General features: G+C 44.4%; 1 protein-coding gene across 2 annotated transcripts in view; it reads right to left on the reverse strand.

Annotated features, from left to right (window-relative positions):
* Positions 1-20,413, reverse strand: part of GTSF1 (gametocyte specific factor 1) — a 795,979-nt gene that overhangs the window by 288,670 nt on the left and 486,896 nt on the right. The window lies entirely within an intron of this gene.

Consider the following 20,413-nt stretch of genomic DNA (forward strand, 5'->3'; position numbering starts at 1 on the left):
GAAGACTCATTTACATTAGCTACTCAGCAACTACCGAGCCGGTGCATGGCCTCAATTATGAGTGACAGTGGTATGAAAGAACAAATTACCTACCTTTGATAACACATTATCTGGTAGAGATTATCTAGTTGCAGATTCCTTACTTTAGAATTTCCTGGCGTCAGCTTTGAATCTGGAATGGTTTGCTGAGCAGTACCTTGCGCACGCCATCAGGGGGTGTCGTTATGATCTGCGTGGTATCGTTGGAGCAGTCTGTGATGTTACGGTCGCCTATAAAGGCACCACCCAGGCGCGAGTACGTCAGTTTTTACTCAGTGGTATGAAAACTGCTTTCAGAGCACAACGAAAATAGCCTAGGAGTGGGGAGGAAGTGCTTTCTTCCCCAGCTGGGGTGTGCCTAGGTACATAATTTACCTCACAAGTAAATGTTAGGTAACACATGGAAAAAGCCCCAGCTTTTGCTCTACTAGTCAGGCTGGCACCAAACTCAGTTGGAGGATAGTTATTCCCAGAGCTAGTTTTGAGTGACCACAGAGGATGGGACTGCTCATTACCTTGGCAACATCTATGGTTAGGCACACAGGCTCTGCACAAGGGGGGAAGGATTTCCCCAAATTGGATTGAGATTAAGAAGCACTGTGGGACTGTTTACAGTAAGGCAAACTGGAACTACTGACAAAAAGTGGGTAGGTTTGCCCCAAAGGAAACTCGAAGGTTAGGGAGTACTCAGGAGTCTAACTACCCACAGACTCAACCCTCACCCAGCCTTCCTCAGAATACTTTCTTGACCTGCGGAAGAACAGAAGAGGACTGGTTCGGCTGACTGTGACCTAAGGAGAGTACCAAAGAACTGGCCTGCTCCTCCCTATACCCAGAAGTGGATTACAAGGCTCTATTGTCGGACCTCCTGTACAGCTACAGAAATAGAAAAAACTGTAAGAGGCATTTGTCCTACAATTCCATGGTGACCACTGGCAACAGGAACTTGGTTGAGACTCTGCTAATGGATTCTGCCTGGCATCCTGAAAGTCTGTAGATGCCCCTCCTTGAGGTCCTGGCGGCTTAGTATACTCTTGTGGCTCCCTGGGCACCAAGGGAAAAGTTTGGAAACCTTTGCTCTAGAGCCCCAGAGCCAAGTGGGCCTAATGCGAAACGTACCCAACCAACAGGACACTGTATCTGATTTAATTTCAGATTAGTTCTCCTGAAAGGCTGCAGCAGCTCTGATAAAAAATAAAATAAGAGGCCCTTTCTGTTTTTGTGCTTGGAAACTCTTAGAAGCAAAAACGTCTAGAGATTTAGAGCCTTAGTGGGACCAACCTGTGGTAGGTTCATGGCTGCAGCTATAATTTCACATTTATGCTACAGGTTTTTTTCTTTAAAAAAAAAAAAAAAGATGAAGTCCCCTTTTGGATCAGGACTTGGAAACTTTGACTTGCAAGCTTTCAGCAGGACCAATCCACTTGTGTCTGACCAAGGCTCCAACATGAATGTCCTCGAATCATGCCTAAATCAGAGTCTACCACTTCCGTACACTACCATTAGTGCTCTGTGGCTCCACTTTCACTTAAATCTTTAAAGATTCATACCTCTGGTTCGCCTTACTAAAATGTTGTCATTTTTCTTTTACTTTACTTGTACGATCTTCTCTTAATTCTAAAATTGGTGGAGGAATTTTATTGTGTATTAGTGACTTTTTCTACTATGTATGCATTGCTTAAATACTTTCACATTACCTTTGATTTAAGCCTGACTGCTTTCTGTCTCATTACCAGGGACTGAGCACAAGTTTATTTTATTTCATTTGTCTGACATCTAGCAGGAGGTGGCTTTATCCTTTGAGGCAGACACTTGTCCACACCAAATAGTATTCCACTTTCCTACACAAATGAGCACTGCACTGGCAATCATGTTAGTCAAGCCTTTATTGTTCTATGGATTACTGTCGCAGAACATATCCTTATGTGATGATTAACATTTCAGTTTACCATAATTAAAGAGAACTGTAAATAACTACTCACTTTACCTAACCAAGTCAGTAGTTCAATAACAAGAAAAACCCAACTAACAGCCTTAAACCAGCAGCACCTTCAAACATGAACAAGGTGCTAAGCAGACAAAAGAGAAAGGGCAGGTGACAGAGAAACAAGGAGAGGTGCTTTGAGTTATATTGCGGAGAAGCAAGTGCAGTGTTCACAACTAGCAAGTGCTAGTGATCCTATCAGTTTTTCAATTCCATGCAAACATTGGGCGTCCACTGCCATGCATGTGCATTGTACATGGTAGAGACTATGGCCCTCATTATGAACACGGCGGTGTTAACCACCGTGTTCATGCTGGCGGTCATTTAACTGACCGCCAGCCCAACTGGGACACCACCAGTGGTATAATGTACATTCTGCAGGGCCGGCGGGCGGAAACATTGTTTCCGCCTTCCGCCGGCCCAGCAGAATGCATGGCCGGGACATTGCCGGCATCTCCACATGGAGCCGCCGTCCATGCCTCTGTAGCGGCAGGTGCAGCTGCACCTGTCACGCAGATCACTGCCTGTAATCGGGCAGTGACCTGAGCGATGGGGCACTGCACAGAGGCCCCTGTACTGCCCATGCCAAGTGCATGGGCAGTGCAGGGGCACCCGGGGGGGCCCTGAGCACCCCTCCTGCCAGGGAAAGGCTGGTGGCAGTAAGGATCATATGGAGGGGCAGCAGCGATGCCCTGTCGGATAATGATTCCCTCCACTGTCAGGCTGCCTGTCGGAGGCACCCTGGCGGTGGAGGAGGGCCGCCTGTGGTGGTCCTCCATGTGTTCTTTATATGACGGTTCAGCCCTCCATGCCAGTGGCGGTCTTTTCACCCGCCGCCAGCATGGCAGGTTGAACCGCCGGGGGTTCATATTGACCCCCTATGTCCCTTCTTCATTGACCACATTTTAGCTATTTCTTCCTCCGAATCATTTTAACTACTTTCTCATTTAGCCCCCACTGTGAGATCCTGCTGTTGAGCCACACCTTGCTTTGTATCCTGCTTTCCATGCCATTGTTAGGCATTCACTAGCATATGGCTTCTTAGGAATTGTTCAGCAACGGATTGTGTTTCCTGAGTATCCTGGCTCCTTTACTAATTTTATCCTCTAACATTTCTGAATGTAACTTCAAGTTGCCTTCTATGATTTTAAAAGAGATCCATTATATCAAGTGTTGGACTCTTGAGTCAAGGCCTTGCAACCGTTATATCTGTTGCTTTAAGATGGGTTAGCGCATCATGTAGAATCTTGTCTTTGCTCAGTGTTGGAATATCGGAAATAGTCACCAGTTTGAACAATCCGAAGTGAAAACAATTATATGCCCAATAACGATCAAGTGCAATGCTCTGGAACAGTACTTGAATTATTAAGCTTCCCCCTCTTCCCGCCACCCCACATGTAACTGCTTCCTGAAAAATTTATATCTATTAACATGCAATATCGCAATACTGGATTGAAGACCACAGAGTTCTTCAGGTGATGGTATGTTACTGCTGTTGCTATGCTAGCTAATGATATTTTGATAACTCTGATGGTCAGCTCAATGTAGTTGTGTAAATGTACACCTCTACAGCACAACAATGGGCATACTACAACTAATGTAGTACTTTTCGAATAAAATAAATATTGTGTTTAAAGAAAATGTATTATCAGCTTTCCATCCTGGGGAAAATATTTTGAAGTCAGGAGTTGCGGTTTTGTGGTGTATACCTCAGAACTGTTCTGGTATAAATGTTCCATAATAATCTACAAAATGGTGTGGCTGGATTTACTGGAGAGCAGAATCATTTCATAATCTACAAATGAGTTTCCATAATGAGGATTCACCCTATGCCCTATATGTAGCACGATGCCTAGCAACGGTCTGCCCAGTGCCCTACAGTAAGGATCACGTGGCTCCCCTCAAGTGTGAGAAAGAGATGGAGGCGAGAAGGAGGAGAGAGAGATGGAGGCGAGAAGGAGGAGAGAGAGAGAGATGGAGGCGAGAAGGAGGAGGGGAGAGAGAGAGAGAGAGAGAGAGAGAGAGAGAGAGAGAGAGAGAGAGAGAGAGAGAGAGAGAGAGTGTGTGTGTGTGTGTGTGTGTGTGTGTGTGTGTGTGTGTGTGTGTGTGTGTGTGTGTGTGTGTGTGTGTGTGTGTGTGTGTGTGTGTGTGTGTGTGTGTGTGTGTGTGTGTGTGTGTTGTGGTGTGGTTCACTTTGTACGAGTGTAATGCTCCCATGGAATGCAATAGGAGTTTCGCTTTGGCATAAATGAGATAGGGTTGCTAAGATGTGGCTACGCAAAAAAAAAAAAACAACAACATCTGTTTGTTCTTAGATCCAGAGTATGGGCAGAGTACACCATGGCTGCCCAGACATCTACAGTGCGTACTACGGTTTCTCTAGCGAATGAAACTGTGGGAAAAGTTAGTTGCTATAGTTTAGTTCAAGCGAAAAGGAAGAGAAACGTTTTGTCGAAAAATTAAGTTGTGTGCTTAGCAAACCTCTGCCTTTGTGTACATGCCTAAGGGGTTTATTTACTGATAATTCCTGATGTTTACCCTAGTTTCTAGAGTAAAGTGATAGCCAGAAAAAACTGCTTTCCAATAAAGGAATTGTAGTGGACACCAGTGATCTGGCTCGCATGGTGTCCCCCTAAGCCTAGTGAGGCCTATGTTAAGTTCCCAAGAAGGAACGGGAAAGCCTAGGAGGAATGATCCTTTAAGATATTACTGTTTTGCAAGCACCCAAATACTCCCCGCTATGTGTACTTGTACAAGGTTGTACAGGGGTTTTGGCAGGCATAATAACTAACTATTTAAATGTAGCTGTTAAGGGCTGAAGGAGCTGATGTGAGCAATAAATGCAGCATTGTTTTCGTTGCATAGCATGCACAAGTAATAGTTCTTTTTAGCTTCCTTTAAGATTTGTGTCCATTCTTGTGGTGCCTACTTATGCATGCATGTACCCGAATTCTAAGAACTCAGATGTCAAATCTCAAGATTCAGTGCCTTGAGGTTGACATGCAGTATTCAACCCTGATTTAGACTGGGCAAGTCAGGAAGCAGGAATAGCTTCACGTGTGAATAAATGTTACATGTTTAATGGTAGACAATCCTAAGGCTGCCCTTGCGTCAATGAGAATTACCATCATTAGTGCCAGTCACATCTTCCGCACTATAAAAGTATCAGTAGTAGCTGGGAAAAGAGTAAGGAAATATCCTGGACAAGTTTATCAAGAGGACCATGAATGTGGGAGTCTGGAGGTGAAGTTTTGGCACTTTATGGGTGGCCATTTACTATTACGGTCCCACAAAGATAGAAGTACTGGTTGAGAATTTGAAATGTTATCACCCATTCATGCATTTCCTGATGCGTACTGCTCTGATTGGTAGAGTCAAATGTATTTGATGACACATCACCCAAAAAGAAAATAATTGCGCCAGCTTGGACAACACGTCCCCATTTGTTTCTGTACATAGTGCACGTTTGCTCATGTTGTATTTTCTAATCATGACCACTTTGAATCTTGTTTGAAAAGCTTGGAGCCAGTTGTAGAGCCATGAGTTCACATTCTGATGTATGAGGTGTTTTTTCATATACGATGGGCCCTGAATGGTGACGGTGCCAATGTAAGTATCCCAACCTGTGGCCGATACATCTATGTTGGTCACCTGCAGCTGTGGGTCGAGAAACAATCTGGCCAGTAACACGTTTTTCTTGTTTAAAACATTATAGTTTATGCCGTACATTGGACTCCATCAACACTAAATCCTGTCAGTGCCCGGTTGCCTGTGACCATTATTTGGTAAACCAGTGCTATAATCTATGCAGCTGTAACCTAGCATTCGGTACTTGAGCAATATAACACACTATCATGCCCAACAGCTTCATTATAATTCTCAATGTAAGAGAACGTGACATCTCGTAAAGGGTATGCAGCCTTTGAAATGTAATCTCTCCTTAACAGCCAGTGTAAGCTTTCCCTGTGGCTGAATTGAGAGTGGCCCACAGAAAACTCTCGCTCGGTACTTGCAAGTACAGGTGCAATTGTTTTTCATTGATTGTGAAACCTAATTTGTTGACAAGTTGAATGGGTGAGGCACGGTAAATCTTGGGACTGTTAACCAAAACTGTAAAACTTTAAATAAGTAACATGTACTTGTTCTGATGGGATCGCCATCTGCATGGTATATGGGCGTGATGCTCTGCATTAAGTGCACAACTGCTTGTGTATCTGGTACCCTGTGCTTTTTTGGACCTAATGTCACACTACCCAAAACGTAGGTGCGGATGCATTGTCCTGTCCCCACTATGTCCTGGACTTGTCCTGTCCCACACTAGGTCCTGGGCCTGTCCTGTGACGAAGAGCACCAAGCAAGCCATCATATTGAACAGAGGATCACTGTCGCTGTCCTGGGTACAGCATAAAGCAGTGGTGGCAGCTTACCATGTTTTGAGATGGATAGCGTGAACAAACCTTTTTACTTGTGGCACAGAGTTTGGCCAATGGGTCTCCTTTTTCAAATTACATTAGTATGTGAAGGACCAGAACTTTGCACTGACACTGTGTTTATGTCAAGTGTGCATATATGTGTAGTATGCATGTAGCCCATGCAGTAGGAGAACTGTGTGCAAGTGAGCCTGAAAACTGAAGCCAGTGTGATCCATTTTGGATGCCCTTAGTTAGGCCCAGCACAAGACAGAGGATGAGATCAGATTCCCTAGACAGTCGATGTGTATTGCCTTCATTACCATGAATGAGGGTGGTATCTAGACTTTTAAGTGATTAGAATGGACAGAGGCTACATTTAGAAATGTCATGAGTATGTTTGTTAGCTAGGGGGCTGCTTATTAGCACTATCATTTGGTTGATGGTAGACATGAGAAGTGCGACTGCCGTTTCTGTTTACGGTAAGAATGTTTCTAGGTCAGGCCTGCTCTTTGTATATCCCTGATTATTGCTTCAGAGAGTCTGGAGACCAAACAGTTGCAGGAACCTCACACTTTATGGTACGTTGGATGTTGCTGCACTAGTTTTGTGAAAGCTCCATACTACATGCTGTGAGAAGCATCAACATATAAAAAGGCTGTTTTTGAAAGTACCATGAGAAGAACACTTGAAAAAAGAACCACCCCAAACCTCTTTGGAAGTTTGAGAGAGTTAACCTACAACCACTGACCAGAACATCTGTGTAAATGTTAAGATCAATGACTAAAGAAGTGAGTGCTCTGCAGAATAACCTAAGGACTGCTGTGTGACCAGCTCTGGCGTCACATGACAGCCAGTCTCCCAGAGGAGAGGAGACATCATCTGAAGTCTATGGGGTTTGCTGGAGGAACTGAAGGTCTACCTAGTGCATTGAAGACTGACTGCAGAGACAAGGATGGAGTCTGCCAGCCCTTGCAGGAGGAGAGACTATTTAAGAGGAGAAACTCAACGTCCCTGGCACATTGAGACATCTAGAAAAACTGAGTACCTGAGAGAAAAGCCTGGTGCAAACCAAACTGTGACTATGCACTGTACTCCATCAGAACGGTGATGGATTTCCCATCTGCTGAAATATAAATCCCATTATATCCCATGGGATTTATATTTTGGAAGATGGGAAATCAGTCATCTTTGTGATGGAATAACCCGTCCACCAAGATCTAAATCAGGCCCTAAGTTTGAACTCACCTAGAACAGCACAACTCATCACTATATGAATACTGCACTGCACACACTAGCAAAATTCTATATGTGATAGTGTCTGTTCGCAGCATTGGTACAGAGATACCTGTGATTCACAACGTGTGCTACGGTCTGTATGGACTGCACTCACCCAAGTCAGTTAAACTAAGGGCTTCATGGATCAGTGTGGGGGGTGTCTCCTTTGTACTCACACACTGATCAAGACATGACATTATACATTGTTACACAAAGAAATAACTACTTCCAGCTACAAATTATATTAGAATGCTGCAGTTGCGAGTAATCACGATAATTGCATATTGCTTATTTTTCATAAAAAGACTCGGAGTTAAAGAATACTAAGTATTACATCATAAAAGGTTTGTCATTGGACCCAATAAATCTCAGCAATGTGGCGTTATACTTGTGGGGAGATATTAAAATGGAATCTATGAAAATCTCACATGCACATAGCTGGGGTTGTATGTGTGTCCACTGTACCCCACATGCAGTTTTGCTGCAAGAATAGTCGGCATTTATTTGTACCGGGAGATAACAGTAAGTTAGGTATTGTCGCCAACTTTTTAGATTGCATATGGATCAGATTGACTGATATTTTAAAGTTTCAGCATGTGTCCTAATGCATTGCAGGTGAGCTTCGAGTAACCTCAAAAGTCAAACTCGGTTGATGATAAACTTGCAACTTTACAAGCCCAACTCTAGATCGCAAGACTGTGCTTAGAATGTGACCTACAGCTACACATGCTTCAAAACTAACTATTCACTGTCTGCCACTTACCGAAAAAGGCATCACTTTGGCTCTACTTCACAATGCATACTGAGATGAGCATGGCATTTGTCATTTCCAAAATGAAGGTGCACAAACTGCTTGATAAGGTCTGATGGAATACTGACTGACCCACATGTCTGTCAGGAATGGAATCCCCCATAAAAGTGTCGGATCACAAACAATTACTGTTTGTGTGGATACTTGTGGAAGGGAAATAAGTTTAGTTGACTTAACTGGGATTTAAGCTTGTGACTGGCAGGTACTCTGTATTTCTGCATCAAGTGTTCAGTTTACTGAACAATCCTGCCCACTAACTCAAGTAGGAATAGGTCTGAAATTTTCCTGACAGGGGACACTTGCCTCAGAAGACCGTAAAGGGTGGCAAGCAACAAGACGATTAATTGCTCCAAGATTGGAAGAGTGCTTCAGCTTTTGAATGCTCAATAACCAGTTTCTGGCTCCTCCTTTATTCCTTAGCCACCAAAGTAGTACAACTCGTTGTCTTGACACTGAAGATGAGATGTGCATTCCATCAAGGAAGGGTACACAATAGGACCAGGAATTAAACTACTTTGAAATTACAGTCCTGCCTAAAGACTTGAAATCAGGAAAGCTTGGGAAGTTTCCTAGCTACTGGGCCCTGTGGAGAGATCACAGTGTACTTGCATGTGTGGTGCCGCCTGTCAGAAATAAGTGTCCTGATTGCAGGAAGAAATGCAACAGCTGCAGCTGCTGGATGTGCTTTTAGGATATCTTGATGGACTGAACACGATCAGTTTCTCGCTATCCAGCATGCCAATTTAAACTAAGCTCATTACTTGCATCTTGAAACTGTATAAATGCCTATTACTGCAAGAGATTACCCAGCACCATCCTCAATCCACAAGTGCCCGTAGTATTTACTGTTCCTCCTGATTTAAAAAATGTTTCACTCATCTTCTAGTCCACATGGTTTCATAGATGTGGACTTATGAAGTCGTGGGGTAAGTCGACTTCTAAACAGAAAAGTAATTCAAATAAACCCATGCCACCAGTGACTGGAATGGGTTCGCATGGTGCTTGGGTGGCTCATCACTGGAATAATGTTACCTGACCAGTAAGTTTTTAGATAAAGACCCAATATCTAGAATGCACTATTGGACCTCCTTCATAATTTACTAGGTTGGGGTCCTAATCAGTCAGTGAAATCAAGTACCTTTTGTTCTTTGTCTGTAACTGGACAATGGTGACTACACCAAGTATGACCATGTACTTTGAGCAGATATTATTGGTATCACCACTGACTACACTAGAGAGGGGTCTTTGGTGTTTTGGAGTTCAGTTTTGGTACATCTATTTTTAGGTTACCATCTTTTGTTCCTGAGTACTGGAACCTCTCCTTTAGCAAACCTTTTTTGTCCACTGTGGTAGGAGAAGCATTCATAAAAGACCCAAAAACTCCTGAAGATCCTTTAGCCAATATCACCAACCCCATACGACAATACCATCCATTTGGACAAAAGTCAGAAATTTATGGTCTATCACCATGGAACTATGATCAAAGTTGTATGTCTGACTTTCTGATGCCCTTTTCATCAATCCTTACCTATGCAATTTTTTGTTCAAAATTAAATCACTACATGCCCCTTCACTCTCAGAAGCTTATAAGGCCCATACTAGTATCCCTGATTTGAAACATGCATCAAAGGACAAGTGCAGATTGTTTGTTAAAGTAGCCATGATGTGGACAGCTTTCCTAGCCTAAATCACTCTTCCAATCTGATCAGCTTTAAGCATTGACTCAGATACAGATGAATCAGAAGAAAAGTTATCAATGTGGATTGAATAACCGGAAACAGTCTGTGCAAACACAGGCCAATACAGAGCTAGTGTTTGGAACCATTTATGGTGGTTCACAGCATGTGATATCATCTGGTTGGGTGGAATTGGAATAATAGTGTTCCACATCTTGGACAGTGTTTGCCAATTAAGTGGTGGCAGGAATAAGCAGCTTATTCTTCCATGCTTGAGGAGGCAATTGTAGCATTGGTGCTGGCAGAAATGTTGTTTACTGCTGTATAGGTATTTCCTGTTGGATAGTGAAAGGGGAGCGGGTACTGCCTGAAGGACCTCTGGGACTACTGTGCAGGATCGGCCACATGGTGCAATTTGACACCGTCAATGGAAACAAATCTGTTCTTCCTGGAACCAAGCAGCGGTAGCATGACAGTTCTGGTACAGTGTATTCCCAGGACTGGAACCGGTGCTCCGTAGGAAGGGGCAAACTCCTTTTTCACAGCAATCTTTTCACATCCTAAATCCCCCACTATGGGAATACAGCCTGTAGATGTTGCTGTCAAAACCCTTATTCCCAAGAAGGCGGCACAGGTGGATACATTCTCATCACAAAATTGCTATCGCTCCTGTAAAACAGCAATACTTTCATTTATGTCAAACAGGAATCTAGAGCAAGATTAAACAGCAACTAAGATGTATTTGTATGCACCATCAGGTTGCAAGGGGCCGCAATGGTCCAGATACACACACTGTAGTGGTTTCTTGGAAATTTGGAGGGATGTCTGCGGTAGATGTTTAATGGTGGACCCTTCAATTTGCTGGCAAATGTCACAACAAAGGACATATTGCTTGGTCTGCTTCTAAAGACCTGGCCACCAAAAGCGTTTTTGTAATAGAGATATAGTAACCACTAAATCTGCGCAAGAATAAGCAACGCCCTCATGCGCTGTTTTGATGAGATCTACCCTCTGGTCTCCCACTCCTGGAATGGCTGCAAGTGCAATGTTCTGGGCACTGAGGTGGTAGAAATATTTTGCATGGAATGCTTTTGGTAAAGGTTTGCTGTCTGCTGAAGCTTTAACAGCAGCCAGCGCCTCATTATCCAACCTCGCCTGTGTGAGAGTTATTGTAGCAACAGAAGAGGTAGCTACTGCAGACTTGGCAGCTTAGTCAGCCAAAGTGTTTCCTACAACATGTACTCCTACAGGTTGATGGCCCAATGCATGTACTACATGAGCTTTAGGTAGTCTGTTCCATAGGTCAGCTACTCTCCCTAATACGTTTTTGTGTTTGATGGATTAGAACCTCTGAAGCCATTCAGGTGCCAGCGATTTAAGAAGTCATTATAGGACAGGACATTGTTGGTTGGTCAGGATCTGTATGTTCCAGTGTCAGGACAAGAGCCATAAGCTGTACCAATTGTGCAGAGCAGTCCCCTAGGGTCTGTGTGAAGGTATTCTGAGGGTAGAATGTACCATCCCTCATTGCTCCACTTACGACAGCGTAAGCGGCTGAGTACTGATGTTTGGTGCCTACAGCTGGTTGTGCTGAACCATCAGTGTAAATGATAGTTCGGTATTGGTCTAATGGTTATATATTAGTAGGTGTGGGTTCTCTTGCTCTTGTTCATAATGGAGGAATTCCTGGGTCGAAAGATTTGGGTCAAAGACGTAATCAACATCAGTGGCAGTCGGGGAGGTTGCCCATTGAGTCCAACATGGATGTAATGCTTTTGAATTTGAAATGCTGGCTTTGGTGATGGCCTGAAGAGCCGGCAATGGGGTATCAACAATTTTGCATTCCCCTTGGGCAAGTCACCTCTCCTTGATGAAAGCCATCTGAACAGCAGTCAGTATTTTTTCTGATGGTGCAAAACGTTGCTCTGCATTGGAATTCAAATGTGATTTGCATGCTATGGGTACCATGTCACCTTCATTGAATGTGACACGGGTGAAGCCGATGGCACCAGCAATTATGATGATCAAGTTTGTTTTGTTGTCACATATATGTAAAAGCATGTCCTGCTGCAGTTCTCTGAGAATGTGTGTGTTCTATTGTCCAGTGTTTCCTTGAAAAATCTAGACAAATTAAATCAAAGTGATTTTATCTGTTGTTCATAACCAAGTATGTATGTTGTGCCAAATTTAAAGAACCCAGCGATGACTGCAGTTTCTTAATGGTATCTGGAGTTTCAAGTTGAGTGCATTTTTCTAGAAAGTGCAGGGCCAGGCTCTTGCCTTCATCTGACAGTTCGTATCCCAGAAATAGGACACTTCAGAAAGCAAATTTAGTTTTCCTGAAATGGAATCTGCAGCCCAGGGCAGCGAATCCTAACATGATCCGATCCACCCTGGCCAGATATATGTTGAGGTCGTCATCTGTGAGATTAATATAATCCATGTAAGACTCAGGATCAATCTCATGTAGTATTGATGTTACTTGGGCTGAAAACAACACAGGGCCGTTCTTATACCCCTGAGTTAATCGGCAAAACTGACGCTGCAAGACTAATGAGCTAAAATCGCTTATATCCAGACTTTCAGGTGCTAGATTTTGGCAGAAACAAATGTTGGAAATATCCAAGGTTGTTATGTATTTTTTCCTCACTATGTTATTAATTAGTGCTGTGTGCGATTTGTATTGCACAAGTGTGTGTGTGACCATTTAAAAGTCTGTAATCTAAGACTATTCAATATGAATGATCTGGTTTGGCATATAGGGTTATTCATTGCAGTGACACAGGGCTCAATTACTCTCTGGTACCCAAGTTGTGTGAGAATCTCTCTCACTTGAGCTTTGGCCTCATGTTTAACAGGATACTGAGGTAGAGGCTGTGGTGCAGATCTAATTGGTATTACAAGGTAGGGGGATTCTTTATACCCCCCCATGTGATTGTGGTACAGCGTGGAAGCCTGGGTCAGAGCCCAATTGGTGGCATAGACTTCTTTCACAGCATCTGGAACCAGGACTGAGAAAGAAAGCAAAATAACATCTTGCCCATGTGGGAGCTTGCAGAGAAATTCAGGTGGCCAATCGTTTTCTGCCAATAGAATATTTCAGTTTCATTTTTTCCAAAATATTACTTCAATAGTGCGCTCTTTGACTCCCTCTATTTAGATATTAAATTCATAAACCCTGCAGGTAGGAAGAAGCGCCTGCCCACTGTCTCGATGATGAGAAAGTCGTTGGTTGCTGTTACATCCAGACGCGCCCTAAGATTCTTGCGACAAATCGTGACTTCTGCCATGCTGTCTAGCAGAGTCGCTGCCCATGTCCTGTTCTTCAACAGTGTTCTCAGTATGGTTGGCAATATTGACGGAAATCACCACCTTTTTCTTTTTAAATTGGGGTTTTTGTTGAGGGGATTTGTCCTCTTTTTTTAATGTAATCTTCTGAGGAACATTGCAAGTCCTTCTTCAACTTTGTGTAGTCACTTCATGTTTCAGACCATCCCACTCTCTCACTCAGTTTGTCTGGTGTTTCCTGAAAGGAACGAGAGGGACGTGTATCAGTATATTGCTCTCTATCAGGAGTTTTTAAAGTTTCTCTATTTCGGAGATAATGGCCCTCATTATGACTCCGGCGGGCGGCGGAGGCCGCCCGCCAGAATTCCGCCCTCCGTAATACCGCTCTGCGGTCAGAAGACCGCGGAGGGTATTATGAGTTTTTCCCTGGGCTGGCGGGCGGTCTCCAAAAGACCGCCCGCCAGCCCAGGGAAAAACTCCCTTCCCACGAGGATGCCGGCTCGTAATAGAGCCGGCGGAGTGGGAAGGTGCGACGGGTGCTGTTGCACCCGTCGCGTATTTCACTGTCTGCAAGGCAGACAGTGAAATACATTTTGGGGCCCTCTTACGGGGGCCCCTGCAGTGCCCATGCCTTTGGCATGGGCACTGCAGGGGCCCCCAGGGGCCCCGCGACTCCCCCTCCCGCCATCCGGTTCCCGGCGGGAGAACCGCCAGGAACTGGATGGCGGGTGGGGGAGTCTGAATCCCCAAGCCGGCGCAGCAAGCTGCGCCGGCTTGGAGGATTCCTTGGGGGCAGCGGGAAACCGGCGGGAGACCACCGGTTTCCCTTCTCTGACCGCGGCTAAGCCGCCGCGGTCAGAATGCCCCGCGGGGCACCGCCGGCATGTCGGCGGTGCCTCCGCGTCCAGCGGCCCTGGCGGTTACAAACCGCCAGGGTCGTAATGAGGGCCTATATCTTCTCTGAGGTCTCCGGATGCAGAGCTTCTCCTCCCTGACTTATTCGATCTTTATTTAGTTTTTGTTTATCCCAGTGTTTTTCAGAACCCTCTTGTGCATGCTTGGCACCTTCCTCAGGGGTGGTAGTCTGTAGCTGTGGTGCAGTTGGTCTGGCCCCCAGATGATCCCGTCCTACACTAATATAGGTGTTGGAAATAATCTTTGGCAGCTTACACTCCTGTTCCTGTTGAGAAACCTTTCCGACCCGTTGGCGAATGGCCAATGCTGCTGCTTCCCCTTCAATGTTACTTAAAATAACTGAAGATACTGTGAAGTTATTTCACATCAGTTTCATCCCCAAATCCAGGGCCATGACGGCTTCATGTTCATTTTGTATTTGTTTTAACACTTCCGGTAAAATGGCATGTGGCAGGGTTCCATGCGTGGTAGTGTAGATTGAGGCAGAGACTGAACCCCAAGAGTTACAGTCTTTAATTGAGGGAATCATGCCAAACGGCAAGCACATGGTGAGAATTCTATGTTTGTCTTGTCGTCCAGTATGGGAAAAAACTGCGTCTAGAGGATTTGTTCTCGGAAGGGAATTGAATCCCGCTCTGTGGGTGCTTTCCCATTATTGAGTGCTCTGTGGGTGCTTTTCCCATTCAGTGGAATATTTGTGGATTCATTTCTGGAACAGGCAATTGATGAGCAACTGGAGCAGCCCTTGCTGGGGTGGTGTTCAAAGTCTGCATCGCAAATTGTATTATTCATCTATATATTGCTAATAGCTCATTATAAAGTGTGTGTAGTTCCGCTACTGGCATAGCCTGCACATTGGGATGTGAGGTATACGTGCCCAGTGTTTTCCACATTGGTCCATCATTGCTTACAGGACTTAATCTCACGTGTTACATGTGGAAGGGCGCCACTGAACAGGTTTTGAGTGAGGTATTTATAAGCTTTGTACTATTGTGGTACGTTTGCTATTATGAATGCATGAAATGCATGTGTACTTGCATATACTTGAGGAAAGTTGACCCAGGAATAGAATATTTCTGCCCTATATGCATTGTGGGATTCCAAGGCGAATGTGAAAACCTGCCCTTTTCTGTCAAGCCATGACTAAGAGAAATTGCATCAGCAGATGTCTGCAGTTATTCCTGATGTTTACAAGATTTGCCATATTTGAGAATAGGTGTTAGGGTTGGGAACACCAAAGGACAAAAAAGTATTTTTATGGCTCAAGCTTGAACAACCTACAGTCTAGATAGGTTCTCCCTATTTAGCTGAGGAGGGTTGCCCCTAAGACCACAGATGTCTCTGTATGATGGTACTTAGAGTAACGTTAGTGTCCGAGACAGATATACTCTTTGGATTTGGACCAGCAGAACCTCTGCCTTGTAGGCGACTAAGTCATCCCCACACCAGTTGGCAGCCATGGGCCCAACCCTCCCGGCTCACTAGCAGAACCTCACCAAAACCCAACCGGTAAAGGTGATTTGTGGCAGCCTTACATGGACTCTGAAAACCCCTTAGGGAATAGTCGTGGAAACAAGCCTTACCCTTTACTCTCCACATACAAGTCTCTTACACACACGTAGGCAAGAAAAGAGATGCAGGACAGTTTTCAATATATTTATTGAAAAGACTGCAATCTATGATAAAATGCATGAGCTGCAATGTTTAGGATAATGAGGAATAACAATCAGGACTGTGAAAATCAGAAATGTGAATATGAACAGCTCCAACTTAATGCCCTACAAAATGTTTTTATAGGGAACATATTTATGCCTAATGTGGGAATGTACCCAAGCTCTGCACTGTTTACGCATTCTTGGAGCCGGCCATACAAAATACTATTCTGTGTGCTTCGCATTCTGTTATTGTGATTCTGAGAAAAAGAACATGACGCAAAGTATGTCAACCATAGCATTGATAATGATGCTTTTGCAGAATAGCGGCTGATAATGAAATTAAAAGAAAACCACTGAAGTATTAGAAAAATAAAATGAATAAAAATAACAGAGCATGGTAACTGGGTAAAAGGGCACAGTCTTCAAGCCTAAACTAAGCATCACTGTGCCCAAGCGATTAACTAAAATGCACCCACAACATGGGCATGCATGATTGTTGAATGATGTGGTAAGCAAACACAAAGGGCTACCCAAAATCATACTAAGGAAGACTGGCACAGATTTGCAAAGCAATGACAAGGACCGTTGTCCCAAGCACAAGGAACGATGAACAGGCGAGGGGAGAAGGAACATTCATTCAACTCTAAAGTGCTCAGTGTATGCTCTTAATTCCTAAGAAACAAGTTTCTGCATAAACAGGCCATTCCTCCAACAAACTAAACATTATGTTAGCTCCCAGAAAAATTTTCTACAGGCTGAATTTCCGGACTGGACAACTTGTCCGATAAGTCTGCCAATGGCATGAACTCAATCACATGCTACATGGCCAGTATTAAATATTAAAGGTACATGATGACTTCCAGCTGAGGTTCTGCAGCAACCACAGTACTTAGATAGCCCTCATTGCGGCCACTGATGACATCTGATTCCTACTCGACCAAGGGGAGACAGTAACGCTGATCCTCCTGGACATCTCAGCAACATTCCATAGTCTCTCACCACACACTCATCGCTTGGATGCACAACATCGGTATCCATGGAAGCCGCTCTCAGATGGACAATCTCATTACTCATAATGTTTTTTTTAATAACTCAAAAAGTCTGCCTACCCCCTTTAACCTCCAAACCCAAAGAAATCATCTGTGGAGGACGACAAGGATCCTTGCTCAACCCCAGACTCTTCAACACTTACATGACAGCGCTTGTCAGCATCATCAAAACCCTTGGACTCAACATCACAACCTACGCTGACAACACACAGCTCAACCACTCCCTCTCCAAAGACACCATTAAGACAAACTTTCGCAACTGCATGACAGACATCGCCAACAAAGATAAGAAAGAGGTACTTCTCTTCAGCAACAAAAACTCCACGTGGGATACCTCCTGGTGGCCCACAGAGCTTGGACCCACATCAATTCCCACTGAGAATGCCACAAACCTAGGCATTATCCTGGACAGCATGTTAACCATTATGGCCCAGATCAACCCAATCTCCTCCTCCTTTTTTGTCTTCATCCTCTAACTGCTTTGCAAGATCTTCAAATGACTTCTAATGAGGTCCAGGCACTCGATCACCTAGGCCCTCATCACCAGCCGACTGGACCACGGGAACACTCTACACAATTATCTCAGTTCAACCTCTCTGAAGACTACAGACCATACAGAATGCAACTGTCAGACTCGTCCTAGTCCTCCCTAGATGAACCCAACACCCACCTCTCCATCTCAGGGAACTCCACTGGCTCCCTATCCAGAAACGATGCCAGTTCAAACTTCTGACATGCATTCAAGGCTCTGCACAACTGCAGTCCAACCTAAACAAACCACCATCTGAACTTGCAAACACCTCCGCTCTGCCTCCCTTTCAATGGCCCACACCGGCTGAAACAGACGACTGAATAGCAGAGGTCTCTTGAATGAACTTCCCCTACATTTCCGGACCACTCCATCTCTGCTGGAGTTCCAGAGAGCCCCGAAGACCTGGTTCTTTGACTGATCACCTGGACCCTGATTGTGCCTGGATACCCTTGCAGGTAAGAAGCTACTCTGTACAAGTTGACTGACTGACTGCGCTATTAGTTATAAGGTTAGACACATGAACAAACTACTTAGCAGTCTTTGGGGTCTGCAGAAAGAGGCCGTGGGATTACTGAAACTGCAAGGAGTTCATGATATGCAATGCATTTTACCCAATTGTTATGTGCAACCTAAAGCTGTTTTCTGAGAAAACTGCTTTCTTGATTGGGATTACTTCTGTAAATCACATCAGCGAGATACAGCCAACAAATGCTTCAGAATCATACACCAAATATCTACAGTCTCAAAGGATGCTTTAAATTCATCTACTGTTTGTCCTAAAAGAGATATCAAAATTTCAACTGCACGAGAAGCCTCAATATGGTCTTAATATGACATCACATTTCCTTGATTGAAGAAGCCATTCCAGAACTTCACATATATGTAGAGGAACAGAAAACTCTGTTCCCTGGAGTAGCTCAGAAATTCCAACAGGAGATGTTGGTGCAGATAGGAAGACAGCCAATAGAATTATTGTCACTATTTGCAGGGGACATCTTGTGATGTGTATTTCACTGGAGCCAAGGCTATTCCTGTCAGACAACTGCAAGGTACCTTTGGAGTTATGCTGGACAAATTCTGCAGAAAGTATGATCATGAGAGCTTTCCCATGAGGGAAAGCTAATGTAAGCTAAGAGATCTTAGCCAGTTGCCAGATTTAGCCTACTCTCTTTCAAGGAGTGACCTTGCTGTGGAAATTAAGAATTGCATGTAGGCAGGAGAAGGATAATAAAGTAATTACATACCCTGTAACAATAATTCACAGTTGTAAGCTCTTTTAGATTTGTACACTGTGCATTAAACTGCCTTTTAGTGGAAGAGCCCATTTCTTTCTTTAAAATAAAGAGTTTTATCTTTGGGTGTCCATCATAGGTGGAGCAGATACTGTTCACTATGACATCTAGGGTAATCCAATGATGCACCAGTATATGGCCACCATTTTAAGATTATTTGTTCCCTGGTCAATAAGCAGTCATACTGGGCTTTTTTATATACACACACACACACACACACACATATATCTATATATAGTGTATATTATTTTTTTTCACTCAAAAAATACAAAGGTTAGAGGGACGTTATAGTTAGGTTGATGTTTCACCCATAAAAAACATAAAACTTCAACAGTAAGTTATACTTATGTTAAGAAATTATAACTCACTGCCTAACGTTACTTTCCAGCACGAGTTATAGTTTCTTCAGATAAGTATAGCTATAATTTCAGAATTTTTATGGTTTTGTACGGTTAAAACGTCAACCAAACTTTAACATCCCTGCAATCTTAGTTTTTTGTTCAATTAATCTCAGTTTTTTTTTCCACAAAAAGTAATATCAAATTACCACACATTAATACACCCACCACCCTCCACAGCTTTCAGCCTTGCGTGGTGGGGGTTGGAAGCAGTGGGTGTATTTTATTTCCATTTTTGGAGGGGGATCTGCGGATTCTTCACAAGTTTACACTGGAGGGCTGCGCGGAGCCCTGCGATGTACTCTCGAATTGGCCAAAAACAAAATTGGGAAATTGTTTGTTAATGCAGGGTCAACTAGGAGACCTCTTAGTGTGTTTTATGTGGTCAGGATGCCTGTATCCTGACCCATTATATGTTTTTACACTGTTTTTGCCACCTCCCATCCAATGCGAGAAACAAAATGGCAGCCAAAACCTTTCTGTCCGATTGCAGCACTCCCCAGCAGGCACCAAATCCTGCACCACGCCTTTGGCTGTGCTCAGAAGGGGGCTGGCAACAGGGCCTGGCCTGCAGCCAAGCCCTGTGGCTAATCCCCCACATGCAGGCAACCTGGGAGGGGGGGAATGTACTCCCTTCCACAGGCCGATTACTACCCTGGGGACAGCATGCCCTGGGGCCCTCCCCAGGCTGATTTTTGACCCAGGGGCCTCATCTCCCAGCCGTCATAAATGAGGGTAGAAAGGAGGACATGGGGCCCTCCCTCCCCAGGCCAATTTGGTCCCGGGGAACCCATCCCCTGCAGCTCTGTCCATTTTTAAATTGGGAGGGGGCATGCAGCTACCCCTCCCTGGGACAATATCGGTCCCATCTTCCGGGGCCAGCCAATTACGGAAGAAGAGGGCAGCCCCTAGCACCCCTGCCTGTGCCGACTTTGGCCCAGGGCATGCCCATCCCTCAGGGCCCAGCCAATTATTGCAGAGGAGGGGGAAGGCCATCCCCCGGGGCCAGCCAGTCAATGGTGGGTGCCCTGGTCCCACACAGTGCCTGGTGTTTAGGGGCTGCAGGGAGAGCGGTCCCAGCTGGCTT

The sequence above is a fragment of the Pleurodeles waltl genome, chromosome 4_2 (genome assembly GCF_031143425.1).
Source record: "Pleurodeles waltl isolate 20211129_DDA chromosome 4_2, aPleWal1.hap1.20221129, whole genome shotgun sequence".
Lineage (NCBI taxonomy): Eukaryota > Metazoa > Chordata > Amphibia > Caudata > Salamandridae > Pleurodeles > Pleurodeles waltl.